This window comes from Balaenoptera musculus, chromosome 16 (assembly GCF_009873245.2).
Source record: "Balaenoptera musculus isolate JJ_BM4_2016_0621 chromosome 16, mBalMus1.pri.v3, whole genome shotgun sequence".
NCBI lineage: Eukaryota > Metazoa > Chordata > Mammalia > Artiodactyla > Balaenopteridae > Balaenoptera > Balaenoptera musculus.
The window spans coordinates 41,122,149-41,134,409 of record NC_045800.1 but is presented as its reverse complement, the minus strand read 5'-3'; positions in this window follow the sequence as shown (position 1 = coordinate 41,134,409).

The following is a 12,261-nucleotide window of genomic DNA, read 5'->3' as shown; positions in this document are numbered from 1 at the left end:
GTCATTCTGGGGAGTCACCATGTCTAAAACTCTGTTTTCTAAAACATACAGGTAAAATAAATACAAGTGAAGACTCTACCATATTTTTCCCCAGAGAAAAAGGACTATAGCTTAGGAGAATTTTTTGCCCATTCAGAAAGAGGACTTCTGGAGAATGTCATCATCATCATCATCACCTTTATCATCATCATCATTGTATTAGCAAACATTCCTTAATTGACTACTGTGTTGCAGACTCTGAATTATACCCTTCATATGAATTTTCCTCTTTAATTGTCAGAACAACTCTATGTGTTAGGTGATATTACAACCTTTTCGTTTTTTTACTAATAGATAAACTGGGTTTTAAGTGGCTAAAATATGCTGTTTATTAATACAAATTGGCAGAGCGATGCTTTAAATCTAGCAAACCTTATAATTGTACACCCTTAACCATTCTTTGTGTTATTTTAATGTAAAGAAAATCAAAATAACAAACTTTTTTTTTTAAGAAAAGGGTTTGAAAGAAAAGAAAAACTCCTTGTTGCCAGTATATTTGTTTAAATGGAGACAAGGTAAAGAAATAGTCCATTGCTCTGTCTCAGGTCAAATCCTTACCAAGTAGCACTGTTACCTTAGACAAGTCGCATCCCTCACTTTTGTTAACTGACAAATGGAAATACTATGAGTGCTTTCCTCCTGGGTTGCTATAAACAGTAAATAAAACAGAAAGTGTAATTAAATAGCGTATTTACCAGGGCATAAAATTTTTTCAGTTAACTTTCAAATGTTCTTATTTTGAGTTACTGTTATTATTACCATCATTATATATTTCAAAAAGTAAACTCATGCCACAATTCAGTTTGGTTCACCAAGTACTGTGGGATCAATAGTACCCCAGTTCTAATGGTAGATATCAAACAAATATAAAAGTGCTTTTCCAGTTTGGAAAGACAACAAACAGGTATTTAAAGAAATAATTAAAGAGCATTCTAAAGATGGTATTTGGGAAACTACTAAATTGAACATAAGCTAAATTATAGTAAAGGTGATGAATTGTCAAGAATCAGATGTTATCACAAAAGGTATTATTGAAGTGATCAGTCTTAAGATGGGAAAGGCTGCTAGCTTCTGGAGTGACAGCCAGGTGATGAACTTAACCATCCATTTGTTTTGTCACTAAAAAATAAACCTTTAAATACTATGAGTAATATTGGATATCACATCAAAGTGCTGGTGAATAATAACTGTAGATACAGGGGCAGAGGAGGGATATGAGGAAATTGCTGACAGAAAGGCAGGCTTTATAGGAAGGGGGAAACCTGGCAGGAGAAACATCAATTTAGGAAGGTTTTGGAGAATCAGCTCTGATTTGATGACAGCCTGGAACTATGATGGTGACAAAGGAAATGAAGATGTATTAGGCTTCTGACTGACCCAGAGGAATGACTCTACTTGTTGAATTTCAGGCTGGAAGAAGGCAAAGGAAGTTCAGTTGTGGCGCTATTTCCATGTACCCCACAGAGTTACCTCAAATCTTCCTGGGTAAGTGACTAACTACTTTGCCTAGTTATTATATAGACTTTGTAATATGCAGATATTGTTTTTGTTTTTCTGCTATCAATTCTCTCTCATCCCTGTGAGTTTTTGCAAGCAAGAATCTTTCTCCATCACTAACAACCTACAATATAATGAGGCTATCGCAAGCCTGGGTTCACCTGCATCAGAATTGTTTGGGGTGCTTCCAAAAAATGCACATTTCTGGGCACCATGCCCTGCCTACCACACCAGAATCTCTGGCAATGGTCCCTGAGAATCCAAAATTTTATCATGCTCTTTAAGTTATTCTTATACATGCCAGAGTTTGAGAACTACTGCTTTTTGGAGATGAGTTTAGAAGAGAAGCGAATCATGCCTATGCACCTACATAAGCCTGTAGGCTTCTCAAAGATAATCTATCCTTTGCTCTAGCCACAATAATTCTGTGTTACTTTAAGGAACAAATCATTGATTTTCATCTTCACAGCTCTGTGGATGGATAAGGGTTTGACAAACCTGGGCTGGGTTGGGCTGGGCAGGGCTTTTAGCTTCCGGTCCAGTCGAGTCAGTTCCATGTGTCTCATTCTGAAATGTTTTTATGGCAATGGCAGAAGTGCAAGCACGTTTCAAGTCCACTAACATCCACGTCCCATTGGTTAGAATGAATCATGTGGGCAAGCCCAAAGTCAAGGGGTAAGGAATTATACTCCACCTGCCATAAAGCCATGGCAAGGGTATGAATTTTTAATACCACTAGAAGGGAATGATAGCTTGGGGCTCATAAATCAATTACAACACTTGGGACTGTGTTGTAATCATGCTTGTATCCATACTTTCCAAGTGATTCTTTGGCACAAAGAGGTGATTTTAAAAAGCCCTTTTGAACTGAACAGCATAGCTATTACTTTCAGCAATGTGGCTAAAAGGAAATTGTGAGAAGAACCATGAAAATAGAACGTGAGCCAGAGATATTCACTGCAAACTCTGCGTATTGATATCCAGTTTGGGTCTTAGAATTTACTTGTAAAATCTTACACTACCTCATTTTAAAAGTTTTATTTTTAATTGTATGTTTTACATATAACGTAAAATTCACCATCTTAACCATTTTTCAAGTAGACAAATCAGTAGTGTTAAGTACATTCATATTGCCGTGCAACCAATCTCAAGAACTCTTTCCATCTTGTAAACTGAAACTCTGTACCCATTAAAAAACAACTCTCCATTCCCCCTCACCCAGCCCCTGGGGGAGGCAGCCACTATTCTGCTTTCTATCTCTATGAACTTAACTAATTTAGGTAACTTTTACAGGTGGAATCATACAGGATTTGTCTTTTTGTGACTGGCTCTTTTATTTAGCATAATGTCCTCAAGGTTGATTCATGTTGTTGCATGTGTCAGAATTTCTTTCCTTTTTAAGGCTGAATAATATTCCATTGTATGTATAGACCACATTTTGTTTATACATTCAACTGTTGATAGACACTAGAGTTTTTTCCACATTTTGGCTATTATGAATAATGCTGCTATAAACATGGGTGTACAGATTGCCTTATTTCTTACAATTGCATTATATATTATGGTTAGACCATGCCATTTTCTGCCAGTAAGACAGTTTCTCATCCTATTATCAAAAACAAAACAACAAAAACACTAATAAAGTTTAGAACAGGAATTGGCAAACTACGATCTGTGGGCCAGATCCAACCCACTGCCTGTTTTTGTACACCCTACAAGTTAAGAATTTCTTTTATATTTTTAAGTGATCCAAAAAGATGAAAAAGACTTTTTCATGACATAAAAGTGTTATGAAATTCAAATTTCAGTGTCAGTTTTATTAAAATACAGGTAATCTAATTTACATACTACCAGTGGCTGCTTTTCTACAAAACAGCAGAGTAGAACAGTTGCAACAGAGACAGTACGGCCTGCAAAGCCTAAATCTTCACCATTGGTCCCTGTACAGAAAAAGTTTGCCAACCTCTGAGGTAGGAATCCTTCACAACAGGCAGCAAAGTACAGCTCAGAAGTTTATTTCATTCTTACAGATCACTGATGCAGCATTTTAGCAAAATACTATTTTGACAGACTTAATTATAGTAAATCTGAGAAAAAGTATTTCTAATTCTCTGTGACATTTATTGGAACCATTTAAGCCAGGTCAGTTGGATAAATGCTATTTCAATAAACTAAATGGTCGTGTTGCATAATTCCCTCTTGAAAATACCACCGTGGCTCTAGAACATTCATCTAGCTGGAGCTCATAGAATGGATAGGACCCAGGACAGCCAGAAGGAAGCATGCAGGCTGGAGGGGAGACTCTGAACAAGCTTAGAATGAGAAAACCTGGGGCCTGGGGGCCTTGAAAGTGATCTGGAGCTGTGGCAAGGAGTATGACAGCAGCTGTTCTCTCTCTTCTTTTTCCCAGCAGTCACACTGGAAATTTTAAATTACAAAGTATGTCATTTGCAATATCCTTGGCACTTTAGGAATTAATTATAATAATTAGTGATCCTTAACTATGTGCCAGGCATTGTGCTAAACCCCTTGCGTGTAGGTATTGTCTCATTTTATCCTACCACTAAACCCTGTAAAGATAGCTACTATCTATTACTATTACTCCTATTTACCAGTGAGGAAACTAACACAGAGTGAGGTCACACACCCAGCCCAAGGTGGAGTTGGGGTTTGATTTGGGCAGGCAGATTGCGTGCTGGTGCTCTAACTCCGAAGACCAGGAATCTATCAATACACCTTAGCCAAGCTTTTCAGGTGATTCTAACCAAGCTCACCCTACAGTGGGCTGTAAATACTGTGAGCAGCTGCAAAATACTGAAGCAGCCCCTAGAAATGTCAAGCAGCTGGGTCAATCTCTGACAACAAATTGGTCTCACCCAGAGAGTTCTTCAAACACTAGTAAAATGAATTGGTGCTTATGAATAGACTGTCAAAAAGCAAAGCAGAGAAGAGCACATACTAGAGCTTGGGAGGGTGGAGGGAGCTTGGTATTCCATCTCAGTGACCTCTCCTAGTTCTCTTCTGAGGAGATTACACTTTAAGGGTTTTTAGTGTCCTCACTCAGTGATTCAGAGGCTTCCCACCCTTTACCTGTCTATCCTATTCCTTTGTTTTCTCCTTTCACCAAGGTCTACCTCACCTAGAATTTACTTCACACAATTGCCAGTGATCTTCAATTGTTCTCCAGTATTTTCATATGTTCCAATCTCTCTCCATCAAGCTTCTTCAATACAATGTTAAACCCAGTGAAGGATAGGAACTTTATTTTCTAAGCTTTTGGAATCTCTCTCCATTCCTTTCCTCTCCCCACCCTCTCCAGCCTCCCTCCTTGCACTCTCCAATTTATGGAATATGGGTGGGTACAAATACTTGATAGTACCCCACGGATTTAAACACCCATCTGCACAAGCCCTGTGGCATAGTCAGCTAACCAACTTGAAGGCAATATTTGTCCCTGTAAAATTTCTCTAAAATTACTATGTCCTCCAGCTCAGGCACTCTCCTCCTAGCATTGACAATGGCCTCCTGAAAGATCCTTCACCTGCTGGGTAATTTTCACTCTAATCCACTCATCATAGATACTGTGGTCAAAGTACCCTCTGAAGCTTGTCACTCAATCAAGTTCTCCCTCAGCTCCTGTTTTAAATACAAATTTGTGATCTCTACAGTAGGATATGGCAGGCAGTGCAGCTTAACTCTCAAAAGCACAGGTTCTGGCCTCAAAATGATTATGATTGAATCCTGGTTCTACCATTTACCTGCTGGGAGACTTGAGCAAGTTGCTTAATATCTTTGAAATTCAATTTCCTCAACTGTAAAATGGAGCTAATAACAGTACCTTCTTTATAGGACAGTTTTGTGAGAATTCAGTGTGAAAATGTCTATTTAGTAATTCAAGCACTGTTCTAGAGTACCTTGTTCATAAGAAACCTGTATTGATTTGTGTTCATTGTCACTATCAGCATCATTATGGATCTAACATAATAACCAGATTTCTATTTGGATCACTCTTGTACTCAGTCCTGAAAATCCAGTCAAAAGCAACCACTTTGGTGTTCCCTCAGTAGGACCAACACCTTTTTTTCTGCCTCGTATTTTTTGGTTGCCTGTGTCCAGATGCCTTTTCCTAGCCCCCATCTCAGTTTATCCAAAACCCTTGCAAGAACGCCATATCTCTGAGACCATCCCAGATCTTTCAGAGTGGATGTGATTTCCCCTCCCTTACAGCACTATTTTTTGGGAGTTGGGGGAAATATTAGGAAAGTAATTTATAATAGCTAACAATATATAAGATTATTATATATACTTTTCCCCTAATATTCCTTATTAAATATCTGCAAATAATGGGAAGGGAGATTGAGTGGTGCTATTCAGTATTTAAATTTTTCTGATTCCAAAATAGAGTCACAAAATAGATATTTTGTCTAATTCTTGGTATTCATCAGGACTTTCATTATAGGCAAAAAAAATTAAATTGAAATAAGATAAGGTGGATTTTTATCATAGGGTTTTAGGAGTGTCTCTCAGAACTCAATTCTCAAATACAGGCTAAAACTAAAATTTGGAAAATTGCAAGGACTCTCTTTTTTCTCCCCTCTTCCCTCTTCCCTCTTCCCCCTCCCCTGTCCCTTCTTCCACTCCCCCTCTATTACAGAATTAAATAGCCCCAGCTGATATATTACATAGTCCCAGTGAAATGCAGAGGTTAATTTGCTCCTGCTGGGGCCTAATTCTAAATCTTTGGAACAGGAATCCAATTGGCCAGGCTTGGATCACACGCCTATCCCTAATCCCCTTGCAATGCCAGGTAGGAAGGGTTTCACCCCATAGATCAGAGGCAGTTCCCTGAGAAAGGAGCAGGCTCTCTGAACTGGGCTCATGTTAAAAGGTATCTACTAAGCTTTTCAACTATTTTTTAATCTAGTAGACATTACTAATAACATCTGCCATCTTTCATAATATCTTAATAGTGGTTTTTCCATGTTTCACACGTTTGGGGGAAAAGCTATTTCCTAACTACAGGTTTACTGTTCAAGCTAATAGAGGTTCTGCTCTCAATTTATGATGAAAACAAATGATATTCTTCATGAAATTAGGCTTTCCGCCGATACTGCATCAATGATAGGAGAGCTCTTAAAAGAAGCTACAGGTTTTACACTGATGATTTTAGATCATGACCCAACCCCTCTCTGGACCAATGCAAGTGGGTCTATATAGATGGGGGCTTTGCAGGAAAAGCTAGTTTACTCAAATCTCTGTAAAACGTTGGGGCATTAGAAACGCTAGTTTGCTGCTACCTCCAACCATAGTGTGATAATGTGTTCTCCCAAACTGCACTCCACAGCTGAGCCCCTTGGGAACTTCTCAGCAACTGTGGTAGTACTGATTTGAGGGACTGAAGTGCTCAGTGGAAGACTACAGCAGGTACTAGAGGAGGCGGCCTGGCTTGTTCAGCAGATGCAAAATTACTCAGAGAAGGGGAAGTCACCTTCAGCAAAGGCTTCTGGGCCCTAAGGGAGCTGAGGTATCAAAAAAAATACAGCATCATAGCCTAGGTAGGGATCACTTGGTAGTTACTTCATTTGGGAGCAGACATGAAAATATAACCCTTGGCTGCCAAAATTACTTACGAGAGAAGTTAAAGGTAAAGTAAGCTGAATTTATGACCTATATGTACCTACAGAATGAAGCCTAGGGCAAGTTATATTATTATTTCCTGCATTAATTCTAAGAAATGGAAATATCTGCATTATGTAGACGTTAAGATTGTAATGGAAACCCCAAATACCACCTACATAGGTGTAGACAATCCAGATTTTAGACAACCAATCAATTTTAGTGGCCTGACATACCACAATATTTTTAACAGCATTCATTACCATCTCTTATATTGTCCCAAGATAAGTTCTGGTTATACTTGTTGGAATCCACAGGGTAGCTATCAAGCCTGGAAACTCAGGTGGATATATAATACATGATTTATTGATGATGTATTCAAATATCTGATAAAATAATCTATGCTTGTGGACTTTATGGTCACCTTGTATTTGTCTATTCCCTTTTCCTTGGGCAGTATAAAAACCACCTGGAACATCCTGTTCATACCCCTGCATTCTAGCGTTTATCACGTTGGATTGTTCCTGTATATCAGCTCTTCACCTCCCACTAGATAGCAAATTCTTCGCAAGCAGGACCTTTTCTTATTTACCATTCTTTTCTCTCTCACACATACACTCACCTTAAATTAGTTTCGCAAACTTTATATTTCTCTGTGGATATTTCTTCCCCTTCCTCCCTCCCTATCTCTGCTTCTGCTGGGCACCCCCTACCCCACCCATGGTTCTGGTTCTCTCTGCTCTAACTTTCCTTCAAGCCAAGGAGTCACAATGGTTTCTTGCCATTCATTCCTACTGAGGGATATTTCTCAGAATTTCTCAGTGATTCCTCAACTCTGCCCACACCTCTGTGACTAGCCCCTTCATTAAATTCTGTTCAATAAAACCCCTCTGAATGGAATTCCGTTTCAAGCTGGCATCTTCTCTGAAGTAGATTGGCTTTGCTTTTTTCCTATTACTTTGAATATATGTTACCTTTTCCCCCAACTTGTAATATATTTCAATATCTAGTATCATCAAAGTTTCCACTATCAACCCAGAAGATTAGTTCCAAGTATAAAAGAGATTTTCAACTGCCTTGCTTTAGAATTTGAAACACATTTTTGCTCAGTAAATCAGTTTGGAAGTGTTAAGGCCAAATGTTAACAATGAAACTACCCTCTTTTTTTTCCTTCATAGCAAAGGTAAAAATAAGACAAACCAGAAACTGCTCTGTAATCTCTGATCTACAGGCCACTATTAAGTCATCAGGTCAAATTTCAAAAAGACAGTGGCTAACCAAGTTCCCTGTTACTCTAAATTCACTTCCCCTTTTTTATTATATATTTTCCTACACATTGTGCAATTATTGAATAATATGGTAATTTTTTTTTTTTGGTGCTCAAATCTGGCCAGGGAGAGCCCTTTCAGTCTGGCTGTGGTGTCTTTCTGACGTGTCCCCACTAGTCTTGGAGCACCTCCTGGGTTTTTGGCACAGCAAAGTATTTGGGGTGTACTTTGTCTTTTGCCTATCCCAGACTTGGAATCAGAAATTTCTTTAAAAAGTTTCTTCCCTTCACCAGTTTTATTTTTTTTTCCTAAGAAATAAATGATGTTTAGAAATCAAGATCTGTACACTAGCTGTGCTTGTTACTACTGGAGTGTCATGGCTTCTAGATGCTTTCAATAGAGAGAGCTAGGAAAAACTAGATATTTTTTTAAAACATGAATTCATACTAATACCTCTGGTAAAGATCATCAATGGATATAAAACGTATTGCCTGAGAAGTTAGGAATAGAATGTTCACATGGCCTCAAACAATTACCCCTCAGGCTACTTATATATTGATCATAAAGGAAAAAGGGTGACTTTATAATGGAAAGATCTAGTGGATACCACCTTAACAAAATAATCAAACTTCACATCATGAGTAATGGAACAAACTGATCTTGTGGGCCTCCTGATGTGAAACAAATGGAAGTCACACCACCTATGTAGTAAACTTGCCAAAAAAGTTTAATCAGAGATCATCACAAGAAAATGATCACGTTAATACAAATTGTGGTACATGTGGCAACTGGCCTGGTCTCTTCTTAAATTTTCCTTAAAGTGTCAAGGGAAAAACAAAGGTGGGGCAACTTCTCCATCAAAGAGACTAAAGAGACAATAACAACCAAGTGAAATGTGTGATTTTTTAAAATTAGATCTAGAATTAAAAGTAAATGTGATAAAGGGCATTCCAGGGGCGACTGGAGAAATTTGACTATATTCAAATACTGCATATTAGGAAATATTATTTACCTAGGTTAACTTTATTATTGGTTTGATAATGCTATTTTGGTTATGTAGAAGCATATTCTCATTCTGAGAAATAACTGCTTAAGTATTCAGGTGGGGGGAGCAGAAATGGCATAATGTCTGCAATTTATTTCAAAATGTTTCAGCAATATATACATAGGAAAGTGAAAAATGAAATGTTTACAGTTGCTAATCTAGGTGAAGGCTTTTCATTGTACTATTCTTTCAACCTTTCCAAAATCAAAAAAAAAAAAAAAAAAAAAACTTGGAGGGAAAGTACAGAGAGTCAAGGTGAATGTTTTCAAACAGAGGAAATTTGTAAGCATTCGTCAGCTTGGAGCATTAGCAACATTTTAAAGTTGATTCCAGAGAAAACAAAAAACGACTCACAGAACTACAAGGAAGGGGATTAATATTTCTTTTTAGATTAACATTTTGAAAAATCCCATATCTAGCTAACATTTATCGAGTTCTTACTTTGCTCTAAAACTCTAATAGGTACTTCATAAGCAGAGCTAGTGTCCAGGTTACATAAACTTGGCAACATTCCTATGGGCTATGAGGAGGAGGAAAATTAAGTGTAGAGAGTTTCAGTAACTTGCCTCAGGCCCAAAGCTAGTCTGTGATAAATCTGGATTCAGATTCCAGTCTAGAGCCTTGAAATGCTCATCCACTTGACTCTATCAGATGAGAAAGGCTGGTCAAGGTCCAGAGCTTAGATTCCCGACTGAGCTCCTTCTGTCTCCCACTGACTATTCGTCTGATCTTGGGGAAGTTACCTAAAAAGAGCGTAATAATGATCATACTTATGCTGTAGATTAGTTCTGAAGAGCTAATCCATCAAAAACCCTTGGTATAGTACTTGTCATGTAGTAAAGTCTTTAAATAAACATTAGCCATTAGCAAGGATCGTGTTTTCATATATATTATTACATTCTTATGTATTCTGAACAACAATCATGCAAGATAGGTTCTTTTCCTCCTTTTTTATAGCTGCTAAAAGGAGAATGTAACATAAATAGAGCCAAAATTTGAACCTAGGTCTCTGTAACACCAAAGCCCATGCTCTTTCTGCTAAACCACATAGGACTCTCCAAGAACTTTATCACCCTAGCATGTTCCTCTAAGTTCTGATTTTTATTCTTTAATTTAGCAAAATAGGGTAGTCCAAAAAGAATTCATTATAGTTACATGTCATATCATCTTTTCTTTATTATATAGCAAAATGTTATCCATAAACACTCTCTTTGGTTTTAGTTCAAAAGAATTATCTTTCACAGCAATATAGGAATTAGTATGAGATTTTATAAAGTAAAAATTTCAGCTGGAATTAACAATTTTTAGAATAGCTAGTTCTGGTTTAGACTTTAAATCCAGGAATATGCAGCATCCATTAAAATGCTTTTAACTCAGAAGCATTAGAAGGCAATTTAGCAGTATTTATTTTATAAACTTAATAACTAAGGCCAAATAACAATCAAGATTGGAGCCTATAATTAGAAGCTCCAAGTTATCACTGAACATACTTACATCATTGAAATTCAAAATATGGCAACAGAATCAATACATGTTTTGGAGATATCCTTTCACCTGTGAAGTGATAAATGCATGAAATTAGAATCAGTGAACTTGCTTGAGTTTATGTGCATATGTGTAGCCTGACCCAGAAGACTCCTTCACTGAAAAATATGACTGTTTCATTGCAATTTTCCTCAAACAAGCAGGAGATATTATAAACTCTTTTTTTTTTACTCCTTTAGTTTTCATGGCAAAATTCTAGAACCTGCTTCTAAATTCTATATCATATGAAGGAGCTATTGCTTCCTACTGTGGAAGGGAGATAAGAAAGGCTTAAAGATGAGATGGATACATGAATCAGCGTATTGTTTATAAGATATCAATGTCACTTATTTTTTAAAATACTGATTATAGCAATTAAAACCTCCTTATAGTTCATATAATGCCTTAAAGTTGGTGACTTGACACTTTATTCAATACAATCAGTTAGCCTGTATTTTCTATCTAATATATTCAGGTGTTTATCATCTTATATCTGGGTCACAGGAAAATCCATTTTAAAGTAAAAGGGCTAAGAAATGAAGAAGATTAAGATTATGATAACAATGACAGTAAATCACTGATCAGAAGCCATTCTTGTTTCAAAAGCTTGCTCCCACTTTTTAAATTTTCTGAGTTTAATTTCTAGAATAATCAAGTGAAAATATCTGCATAAGAAAAATAACAGTTGGCAATGGTTTGTACAAAACTGTCAGCAAAGAAATGAAACAGAAATGCAAACGAACATCACAATTTACCAAAATGTTAGTCAAAATCACACAAATCAATCACAATGAAGGGCTTAAAATTATAATTATTTACCTGGAAATTAACCATTTACCATTAATGTAAAGAAATATATTCGATGTGGATGTGTTCTTAATGTTTTCCTTACTACTTCTTTCGCCCCATCCCAGCTTTCTTTTTTTTTTTTTTTTTAAATGATGGTTTCTTGGTTTCCCCTGCTTCACCATCTCTCCCCTGTCCTCTCCCTTTGGCTCTTGTTCCTTAGTGACATCTCTGCTTGGCAGATGTCCCGCATCCCTCCTTTCGTGTCTGTCTGAGACAGAGCATGTCATCCCATCACAGGCTTGGATTCAGATCTCAGTGCCCCTTCCTTCATTCCCAGGACCTCTTTCCCATAGATGCAAATCCTGCTAGCAATTAGCATGCCACACAGACAACTTTTTTTTAAAACAGAAAGATTGTCTTTGAGATTAGAATGTTTCTATTAATTATGGGAACAAATAGAAATTACTTGATCAGCTCTTGCAG